We start from the raw sequence: 11,737 nt of genomic DNA on the forward strand, positions 1-11,737 counted from the left end.
AGTTACTTCCTCTCCAAAGGTGATATCCTGCGAAGTTAGGTTCTTCAGTATAGCATGGAACTGGCTCAAGTGAGCAGACATAGTCGCATTATCCTTCATGCGCAGATCCATAAGCTGCTTCAACCAGTACATCTGACTCGCCGGACTTTTCTTATCATAAAGATTCTTGATCTTATTCCATAGATCCCATGCACTCTGTGCTTCCTCAAATACATTATAATGTACCTGTTCAGTGAGAGACAATACAATCGTGGACTTGCATAGCTCATCAAGTTCAAGCCAGTCGTCAATGTCCATAGTTTCAGGCTGCTCCCCACTCAACCGAAGTGGCTTAATCTGAGATTTCTGCACCAAAACCTGCCATATTTGACTCTTCCAGTAAGAGTAGTTGGTACCATCCAACTTTGTAATGTTAAAGATGGCACTATCATGCGAAGATGACGCCATTATGCAGGCTGGAAATGCCCAAACAGTCCAAAACTGCTTGCTGTTTTACTGCAGAAACTGCCCAAAAATGACCAAAACGGGGTCCAAAGGGTGAGCAAAGTGTGCCAAAAGTTGTTGCCCACTTAGTACTAGGTGCGGTACACCAAATCAGGACATTTCAGCATGAAAAGTACACCTCAGTCCACCAATAACTGCTTGCTGTAATAAATTGCAGGTATGCAGTCTAGAGAGCAAACTGTCCCAAAATAGGATCCAATGTCAAGCAAACAATGCTAGGTCCAAAGCCGGCATGAAACGGACATAAGCAAGGCCAATGACAGTGAAAAGAACATGAGCTCAACACCAAGCATGTCAAAATAACATCTGCCAGTGAAAGGCACACCCCCAGACACTCTAGGCAAAGTGTTCCTGTAACTGCCAAAACCTGACACAAATAGGTATCTGCTCAAAGAGAAAGATCCAAATATGAGACTCAGCTCATAAGCATCCTGTGAACCAAGAGTACATCAATGCATATCCATAAAGATCGGAGTATGATCCCAAAGTCTCAATGTGTATGTAGCTGCTCAAGACATAAACTGCTTCAAATACATGTAAGTGCTCCAATAGCATGCAACTGTCAAAGGTCAAGAAAGCATGTAAAATGCTCCCACTGGCACAAAAGGCATACAAAGCGAGCTCAGAAGCTCAAACAACCCAAGAGAAAGCACCAGTGATAAGTGACCCTGTCAATGCATCAAGCGCATCCGAGAGAGCATGACATACATGAAGCACCGGTCGTATTAACCATGAAGCAATACATAAGCCCAAATAAGCTCTCGGTCAACTCAATGACATCCAAATAGCAACCAAGATCAGTGATCAAGTAAGCCGGGAATGCTCAAATACATCCAAATCCAAGCTCCAAATGTCGGTATGGCATACACGAACCAAATAGCATATGTCACGAACCAAAGCATGTAATGCAAAAGCCTAACTGTCAAGCAGAGACATGAGGCATAGGCGGTCCACGAGCATGCCGAGTCGGTCCAAATGCCAGTGAAGACGGAGCTAATGCGAAGCTCAAAAGCATCCCATAATCTCATACATATGCTCCAAGTCGTCCCCAAATGTCAGAGATATCATGCCAAAGCTCAAAGCATACATCCGGTATCGGTAGGTAAGTGCCAAAGCATGTAAAGTACCTTCAGCCCACTGTTATTCCAACATGTATTTACTGTTCTAAACAGTAGATTTCAGCCCCAAATTCAAGCCAAAATCATGGTCAAACCAAATTCATACATCCCCAATACATCCGGGTAGGAAGTAGACCGCATACGGGCATCAAACAAGGTAACCGGAGTAGAGTATAAGCATTAAATGCCAATGCCAAGTGTGGCTGCCCTGTTTCCAGCACTGTATAACAGTAAATAACAGTCCCAAATCAGCCAATATTTCAAGCCAAAATCATGGCATAATCATGTGCATACATTCCCAAGGCACTAGGCATCATGTAGACCGCATACGGGCATCAAATAGCACAACCGGAATGGAGTATAAGCAACAAATGCTAATGCCAATGGTGCTGCCCTGTTTTCAGCCTGTTATGACAGTTTATGACAGTCCCAAATCTGAAGAAATCAGCCCCGAAAGATCAAGACCAATACCCAAAGCTTGAATGACATCAAACATGAAGTCTATAGCCCTCTTGATCAAGGTAGAGAGCAAGAAGCAATGGCCAAGTGTGGAGCTGAAGTAGATGAGTGCTCACAGCCTGGAAAAAAATGATGCAATCTGCCCTGTTGGTGCTGAACTTGCTGCTGCTTCACATGGGCTGAAAAGGGGGTAATGGGGGGCTCAAGAAGGGCCTATCAAAGGCCTATGACAAGCCTCTTTGAGCCTTGATAGGTGTAAGGCACAATATGAGGGAAATAAGCTTCAAGAGTTTGAAGCCATGGCTGCCCTTGCTGTTTGCAACCTGTAGACTGAAATAAAACCGTGAAAGAATGATCAAATACCTCAGTATCAATGCCTTGAAGGTGCCTCAATAGGCTGGGAAGGTGCTCGGGAAGCCGGGGAGTGACGGGAGCTCGGGGAGATCGGATATGGCTGCCGGGATGGAGAGCCAATGCGTGAAGCGAGTCGATGCGAAGGTCGGGAAGCACCGAGTCGAGCTCGAGCAAGAGAATGCCAAGCTCTGATACCAGTTGAAAGGTGAGAAGGATCGAAGCTTGCACGCGAGCTATGGCGGGAGAGCAAGAGCAAGAAAGAGAGAGACAAGAAATGGGAACTCCAACAGTCACAATGTGTGACCGGGCCTTCCTTTATTCAAACTGTCACTAAAAGAATAAAGAATAAAGTGACGTGACGGGCGCCCGCCACCTGCAGTGTGCAGTGGCGGGTACTGTCAGTGTAGTAATACACGGGGCGGCACGGCAGAGGCGCCTTTACCCCCAACATCACCGACCTGTAGAACAGTGGCTGAACAGCATAAAACTGAGCCTTTTTCTGAGTGCGTGCAGAAAACTTCCGCCTCCAAAACAGGCCCCGAAATGGCCTCAAATAAAAAAAACAGGGTTGTCAAGAGCTAATCCTGCACTTTCCGGCTGTGCTACCTGCAGAGATCTGCTCCCAAAACAGAAAATGAAAGCAACACTGCTCCTCTTACCAGAACACCGCGAGCTTGGCTTGCTTTCTTGAGCTCCTTACCACGAACAAGGCTCTGATACCATGTCAAGATTGTGGGAGAGAAGGAAGGAGTCTCGCTTGAAGCTTTCTTGCTTGCATAATGGGGAAAGACACACAAGGGTGGAGACTGAAAACAGTATTTCTCTTCTTAGTTGTGTAAGCCAAAAGAACTCTCGTACAAAGAAATAGAAGAACCCTATATATGGGTCTCAAACCAAACTCAACTAACTAAGGTGGCATACTAACTGAGCCACGAACTAGAGTAGATAAGGATAGCTATCATGTAGCTATTATTCATGGGCGGTGTACCAACCGCGTCTGCAACTGACACGTCGGTGACATAAATACACAACGGTCACCCTGGCGTATCACGAGTGGAGCTCGATATCTCAACACAAAATGCATGCAATCTTACTGATCCTAGCTTTAGGAGACACCACAAGGAAGGGAATTGTGGATACAGGAGCATGAGTTAGTGTGTTGAACCACGCAGTACTCCAGGACTGGGGTAACCCGCTTGTTGAGAATGTTAGGTTCAATACCATCCTAGCCAATGGAATGAAAGTGCAACCATTTGGAGTATTAAAGAATTGGCCATTGAAGATTGTAGGGATCCAATTCTCTGTTGAATTAATAGTCATGAAGGGAGTGGATTATGATATCCTGTTAGGCCGGCCCTAGATATGCAATGCTCAGGTCATAAAAGATTGGGGTAATGGTCTAATCTTCTTAGGGAATCAAACTGAAGTAGTAAAAGTAGAGATGGATACATGGAAAACCACACTAGTCGACCTAGATGCCATCTCCACCATGCTAAAGGGTGATGCACAAATTAGAAAATCATATAGGCCACTCACCAAGTACATCTCCACCATGCTAAAGGGTGATGAGCGAGATTGGATGCATGTGCTAGCCACGATCGATTTTCCATTCTCGAATAGTGAGAAGTACAAGCAAGCCACTAAGGTAATTGGCGAGCCTAGTGACATGCCCCTAGCACCAATCTACATGATGGCAAGGAGCTCTCATGGCCAATCCAGCTCTGTCAAGGTATGAGTGGCTACTATCACAAAAATTGAAGATGAAGATGAGGAAGTGGTGGTACCTAACTACCTACACTTGTCAGTGACTACTCGCAAGACACACGTCTTTGACACACTCATTGACGAGGGAGTTGACTATAACATCCTTACATACACGATCACTAGATCCTCATTGGTCAACCAAAATTGCAACCCACCAACACGAAATTCAATCCATTTGGAGGACGGTCCTACTCACTACTTGGGAAGTGCAGAATACGGTTTCTATTGAGACTGAAAGCCTACATGTGATCTTTTATGTGATGCCCAACACTAAGACTGCTGGTAAGGAATCACACATTCAAGAAACAAGCACACTAAGGACGTACATTCAAGAAACAAGCACATTGCAATGTCGACTATTACTTGCAGCACATTCACCTAGCCATTGTCAATGTTTGGATAGTTACGACTTTCAGCAAGGGCTGCTGTGCGACTCCATTACAGTCCACAAAGCCACTGGTAGAGAAACCCACCATCGAGCCTAAGGAGGGGGTTGTGATTCATCACCACCCGCCAAACCTCAGAACTAGCAAAAAGCCAACCGCAAAGCTAAAACCCTTGAATACTAGTTCAAATGGGTGCCAAAACATCCACAACCCCTTCCAAAGAGCACACAAATACGAACTCGCAAGGCTAGGAAATCCCCCTCAAAACCTAGGAGGCCTAGAAGAAACTACATGCATCGACGAACGGTCAAGCCACGATGGGTTCCTAAGACCTTATTGCAAGCACAATGCTACTACGAGTGTAACGCCTGGATTTGGGTACCTAAAGCCAAGATGGCCAAGGACACTACTCCAACAATGCCTCCAAACTTACCCACACCAAGCCATGTGATAAAAATGACACCCTGTTGAGATTTCTGCAATCACACCTACTTAGCCTCTTTGTATGGAGCAGTTTGGGCTCATGATAAGAATCCCATAAGCACAGAAGGAGGATGTGCTACCTAGACTTTCCTATAAAGCATTGTACTTGCTTGTTATTTTCATATGAGATGAATACAATGTCATTGTCAGTCTCATACACAAGAATGTATTTATGAGTCCAAGTCTCAATCTTGGAACCTAATTCACTTGTGTAACAAGTCAAGTCCTTATCTTTGTCCATGTCGTCATGATCTTAATCTTCATCTTTCATCCACCATAGCATCTGTCATGCTCTAGATCCCGCATCCTTTAATACACCCAATGCCACAAACAACTCAAACTACAAAAGACATAGAGCCTCGAATGCAAAAGCTAGTAGAGACTAAACAAGTCTATCGACAAAAGCCAAACCCTACTACTCACACTCTACCAAGCCCAACCACACTCTTAGGAGCAATCAAGGCCACAACCATCAGCTACCAAATGATCTAGTTTGGTCAAATCTTACCCGCTAATAGGCCTTAAGCCGTTCTACGAATGATGATCGATCTTCACATTGGCCAAAGACCTAGCTGATAACACAGGAGACGACATGATCACTTGCATCAACCACTTGGATGCCATGTTCACCCTACTCGCTAAGAGCTATGAGTGTTTGGACCTAGGCCTACTTGATCCATCCTTAGCATCAAATGCCCGCTCCATGACGTGCACCTGGGAAGAATACGAATTCGTTACAGTAAAAACCCCCATGGTCGTAGAGGAATTGATCCCACCAATGCCAAGATATCTTGAGACCAAGCCCTTAAACAACGGATGATCACCTCCTATAGCAAGAGCAGAGTTATCGCCACAAGTCGAAAGCTGGATGAGCTTTGCAGGCCTAGCCGATAATGACTCATCTTTCTTGAGGAAGTGGTATGCTCTTTGACTCCAGTGGGAACAAGAAGGCTACCAAATCATGACCAATGCTAAGCAACGACATGCCATACATTAAGACCTCCGAGTATGATCCCAGTTATGTAGCTCCAACCTCCTATAGGGTATTGACCACCATCCGTAATCGACCCCTAGAAGAGCACATCGTGACCCACCCACATTTAGACCGAATTCTGATTGATGAAGAGCTACACGTTGTTAGCAGGATTGACTCTATTGACCTCCTCACAAATGTTCTGACCTACATCACTCAAGTCGGCATCCGTCCTTTCGATATAGACTACTATGCCAATCTAGAATATAATCTGAACTTCTATGATTGGCTCATGTGAAAGTAAAACGTTGCAAGCTAGCGCCAAATGCCCTTGACCTCTCAAACCTTAATGCTAGGAAGGATTTTGGGGTAAGGTGAAATCAAATATGTAAACAGGTAAGGGGAATGAAACACACGAATAAAAACAACCATCAATGTCTAAAGGCAGAAGAAAGCAGATAGAAATCAACTCATGACTGATTGAAAGTCGTAGAATTTTTGGAAAGAATGGACAGCTTGAAGCAAAAAATGTTCTTCTTTATAATTAAGCATGTTATTTTTCCCTAGAAAGCATATTTAATTCCTACTCACCTTTCTGCAAGAAATTACCTTGAGGACACTAATGGTGAATTGTGGCATTATGACAAGTACCCACTATGGTAGGTCAAGATAAAAGCAGCAAACTTCCATTCTCAGAAGAGGAGCAGGCAAAGTATGGCCTCTAGTTGGAGACAAGGGCTTATAATCAATTCAAATTCAGGTATATCCTAAATCTAATAAGACATAGTCGTGGAAGAACCAACCATCTAGCAACTGGTGAAGCAATGGAGGCTGTAGAAGTACGTGGAGAAGGTGGGCCAAGCCATCGACTATGAAAAGTGTGTCGAGTTCCTTTGGACCTTCAATAGAAATTAGGGCACTGTCATGATGTATCTAGAAAATGAAGCCCGCCTAGTAGAAATTGAGGTGAGCCTTGAGTTGGTACAGAAAGCACTGGGCCTACCAAACAAAGTGGAAAAACGACAAAAAGGAGATGTGTATGTTGGGGATGGACAAAGTGATAGTCCACACCAATGAGGCCATTGGCCTACCCGACATCCCCGAGGTTCAAATCCAGGACAAAATGGTGCACACTCTGTTCTCTAGTCAATGGTATAATGCATTGATGAACAAAATCAATGTACCAATGTTGGAGAGCATTGCTGTGACCCTTCGATGAGGTAAACCTCAACGGCTTTGTGAGGAAGATGATAGAGACATCAGCAAAAGTATTAGCCACCAGTGGAAGACTCATAGGGGGAGAGTCCCCGGCCTCCAAATATGATTTTCTGTCCTCACAAAGGTCTCTAGCATTGGCTTTGGAGGAATCTTAATAGCCATCATAAGAGAAGCATTAGGGAAAGCACAAGACGATGAGGCAGTTGGTGAGATGCTAGATAGGTCCCCTCCTCTGCACAACCAAGGACATGAGCAGTTCATTGAAAGGACCATGAGTGAGAAAAAAGGAGAGCAAGAAGCACAATCTGGCCAAGGAAGGGCCAAGAAGTCAAAGAAAGAGACTCCACAAAAGAAGGCCAAAGAAGAGAGGGGAAGAAGGAGAAAATAGACCTACATAGAGTACAAAGTGAGTCCAAAAGCACAAAAGAACGACGAAAGAAAGAAGAAAGGGACGAGGCAAAGAGAATAAAAGAGGAATCTAGAAGAGTTGAGGACAAGAGAAAGAGAAGAGCTGAGAAAGAGGCATAGCTCAGGAAGAAGGAGGAAGAAGACATAGCTCTCGCTATTCGCCTCTCAGTGGAGCAACCTTCCAGACAAGAAGAGTTGGCAGTTGTGAGCCCACCTCGACATGAAGATCCAAGCACCAACTCCAAGACACCCAAAAGCCTGCCGCCCCCAGTGACTAAGGGAAAGGACAAGGGTTTGATCCACCCCATCCCACCCATCCTACTACCTGCCACCCTAGTCATTGCACCCACCCAAGACTCCTCTATCATGGTAGATGCTAGCAATCTTGTGGCATGGGTGCAGTTCCTGGTCAACAAAGAGGCAACTCAAGGCATGAGTGTAGGAACCCCCGTGACGAGAGCAAGAAGATAGGGAGCTATGTAGATGTGAAGTCTAGATGGGACCTCAAACGACCAAAGATAGAGGCATCTAAAACCATTGGTCCCTTTGTACTCTCGTTGTCCACAACCTACGATGCCTACTTGTAGGAACTCTTGACACAGCTGAAACGAGCAAACGAAGACAAAAAGATAGCCGTAGCTGAGCTGGAGGCCAAAAGGGAGAGGATGGGGCAACCTCTCACTTAGAGAGAAACCCGTCAAGTTGCCATCTATCAAAGAGAGAGCAAGGAGCTAAAAGAGAAGCTCTAGGCCAAGGGAGGAGAAGATGAGAGATGTCAAGAAAAACTGGCGATGGAAACACATAGCCTCATGAGCCTAGAACACAATTTTGATGAGTTGGTGGCAGTGTACAAAGATCTGCAAAAAGAAAATGAAAAATCTGAGATGCTGCAGAGTAGCTAGTTGCAGTAGAAGAAGAGAGAAGTTGACGGCACCAAAAGCATATAGCAAATCTAGAACAAAGGCTAGCCTTAGAGCTCGAAGAACAGACAATGCTTGGAAAGAGAAATCAAAGAACATGAGAGGAGGCTAAGGGCATTAGCCTGTAGGTACAACAAAAGCTTGGAAGATATGAAGAAAAAAGCAGTTGATTGGGTAAACAGGAGTGAAGAAAGGGTGAGTGCCTTAGCTTACCAACTAGCCCTTGTAGAAGGCGACAAGGGAGTAGTAGAGAGCAGGGCAGAGGCCACACAGGTGACCTTGGAAGCCCAACAACATGCCTTTCTCCGCACTCTCTTAGATGCCACACAATCTGAGGAAGAGGAGGCCGTTGAGTCCTGAAAGAAAAAGCTAGAGATCACTCGTAGGGCTCCAAGGCATAGGCTACACATCCAAATGCAAATTGCAAGGCCCACAGAGGTAGAGCCACCAGAGCATAGGGGAGAAGAGAGGCAAAGGCTGACTAAAGACGCATGGTCAAGTTTTGAAAGGGGACAACAAACCGTATCTCCTTAGTGGGAGGCTTTTAGGACAAGGATCCTCCCCCCCCTTCCCCCCCACCACTTTTTTTGACCTTAAATGTCGGTAAAGATATCTATGCTATGTTTGGCAAAAAAAAAAAAACAATGTAGGTCATAGTCATTGCACCTAGGGATCCTCAAGTGAGAAATGCCCAATGGCTTTGGTCGGCTGGCTCTGTCCCTAACTCCCTAGCCTATTTTCCTTCCCCACTTCATGCTTAGGGCACCTCAAGGGCAGGACTTTCAAACCTGTCTCCCTAAGCCACACACCGCACCTCTAATGATGCACGAACTGGGTCCTCAAGTGTGGGACAATACCCAGGTGACCCAACTCCTAGTTCCACTAGCACGAGCACAATGCATCACATGGTGAGGTAGACACACCCCCGGATAGTGCACCTTCTTTTCTTTTCACGTAATATGCTACAACCCACCCACTTTGGAGGCTTCATCATCCACTCAATTCAACCTCGGTCCCCACCACTTCAACCGATTGATAAGTTTCTTCCAAAATACTAGTCCTCATGCAACCACATTGTCATCAACTTACACTCCTGCTATTGCACAACATGCCACCTTGTAGCCAAAACGAAGCAGAGGAAGATCAAGGAAGCCCAAGTGAAAAAGTGAATGAAGAAGCTTATTAGGAACAGTGCAAGACATGGGGCAACCTCAGTGAAACCATGGGGGACACTACCACTACTATGGCAAGGTTCTCTCAAGGATGAGGGAGGTCCTGTCAAGGATGAAGGATGCTCTCTTAAGACTGAAAAAAAACACCAAAGATTCTAGCATGGTGCTCAGAGAGGATGGAGGTAAGCATCGAATATTCTAGCAAGGCTCTCTCAAGGATGAGGGAGAATCTCTGAAAGCTCTCATAAGGAATGCATGAGGCGCAATGTAATTGATTTTATAAGACATGTCAGATTTCCTCCTATGCAAGTGGTGAAGTCTACACGGCCATAGGTGAAGGGATAAGGTAGCTTGAAGGGAATAGAGAAAAGCCATGTTAAGCTCACAGGGCGTGCGTGGGATCTGTCCAACACCATCGCCAATTTCAAAGATAGATCTGCCCACCTGCCAACTTCCTAGAGGGATCTGTCCAACACCATCTACAATTTCAAAGGACTAATCCACCCACCCTCAGAATCAAGGAGGGATTAGCCCCAACACCATATTCAATTTCAAGGATCGATCCATCCAACACCATCTTCCGCATGGGCTTGTATACAAACTCAAAAAATCCATATGGCTACACCCATCCCATCTTCCAATTACTACCATAAGTACCATCGGGGCTAGGAGGGGGGTAATATTAATTGTAGCCCAATAAAAAGTGGAAAAAGTGGAAAAGCACAAGTTGGGACCTAATAGAGGCGGCCCAGAAGGAAATCAAACATAACGAAAGAAGTAAGAAGGGAAACGACCGAAAGCAAAAGGGTGGCCTCAAAAGCTAAGGTAAGGGCAAAAGCACATTTTTAAATGTGAGGCACCCCTAAATTTTTTTGTAAAAGAGCGCGAGGCTCCCTCTTGTCCAAACTGTAAAGGTAAAAGAGCGCCAGGTTCCCTCTTGTCCAAACTGTAAAGGTAGAGGGGCGGTAGGAAGGAAGTTATGAAGATAGGAGGACAATGGGAAAAAGGGTTCAACAAGCCACTAGCCGACCATGCAAAAAAGGGGATAATGGGATGACCACCCAAAAGGGATTTAGGGTTTTGTTTATAAAGTTGAAAAGTGAACGAGAAGCTCATTCTTTGGTGTGTGGCAAAGTGAACTCATCTACTTCTCTTCTTCTCTCCTTCTTGCTTGCTTGTGTGTGTTTGAGAGAGGGAGTGTGAGAGTGTGAGGGAGTGAGTGTGTGAGGGTGAGGGATCAAGGAGAAGAAGCTCTCCATCATCTCCTCTCTTCTTCTCTTCTCTTGTCTCACATATGGCTATGGAGGATGGAGCTTGAAGGTGGAGGCTTGAGGTTGCTTGAGCTCGCATCATGAATCGTGGAGCTACTGGTGTGCTTGAGGGAGGAGGCAACTCATTTGGGCATCAAGGTAAGCTCACTACACCCCGGTAGGATCGAAGGTGTGTCGTCTAGGTGAGAGATAGCCATAAGTGTTCTCCTTAAATGCTTGAACAATAAGTGGTTCGTGGGTCTTGGCAGTTGAGCATGAGCTCACCTCTATATGCATGACGGAGACCAGTTTTATAGATTTCGATGCCATGTAGCCATCTAGCTAGATGGATCTCGAATCGGAGTCCATTTGCCCCTCCAAAAGGCAAAAATCCACTTTGTCGGGCAATGTTAATACCCAAAGTGTGAATAAGACATTTTTATAAATGAAATGACATGAAATGAAATAGAAATGATTTAAAAACATGAAAGAAATTAGTTGTGAGCAAGGAGGGGATGCAATTTTTTTGCACTCCAAATTTGTGGAGATTTGTGCCTTCTCAATGCTGGGAATCATCAAGGAATGAGCACACATCCCTGATCTACTCCTCAAGGGCTTTGATTTAGTTGTGAGCATGTAGATTTCATGAAGGGAATCAAAATTCTAATTTTCAATCTTTCTCTCTCCTCTCTCCTCTCTCCTCTCTCCTCTCTCCTCTCTCCTCTCTC

The sequence above is a fragment of the Lygodium microphyllum genome, chromosome 13 (genome assembly GCF_053477565.2).
Source record: "Lygodium microphyllum isolate KBCC chromosome 13, Lygodium_microphyllum_v1.1.10, whole genome shotgun sequence".
Taxonomy (NCBI): domain Eukaryota; kingdom Viridiplantae; phylum Streptophyta; class Polypodiopsida; order Schizaeales; family Lygodiaceae; genus Lygodium; species Lygodium microphyllum.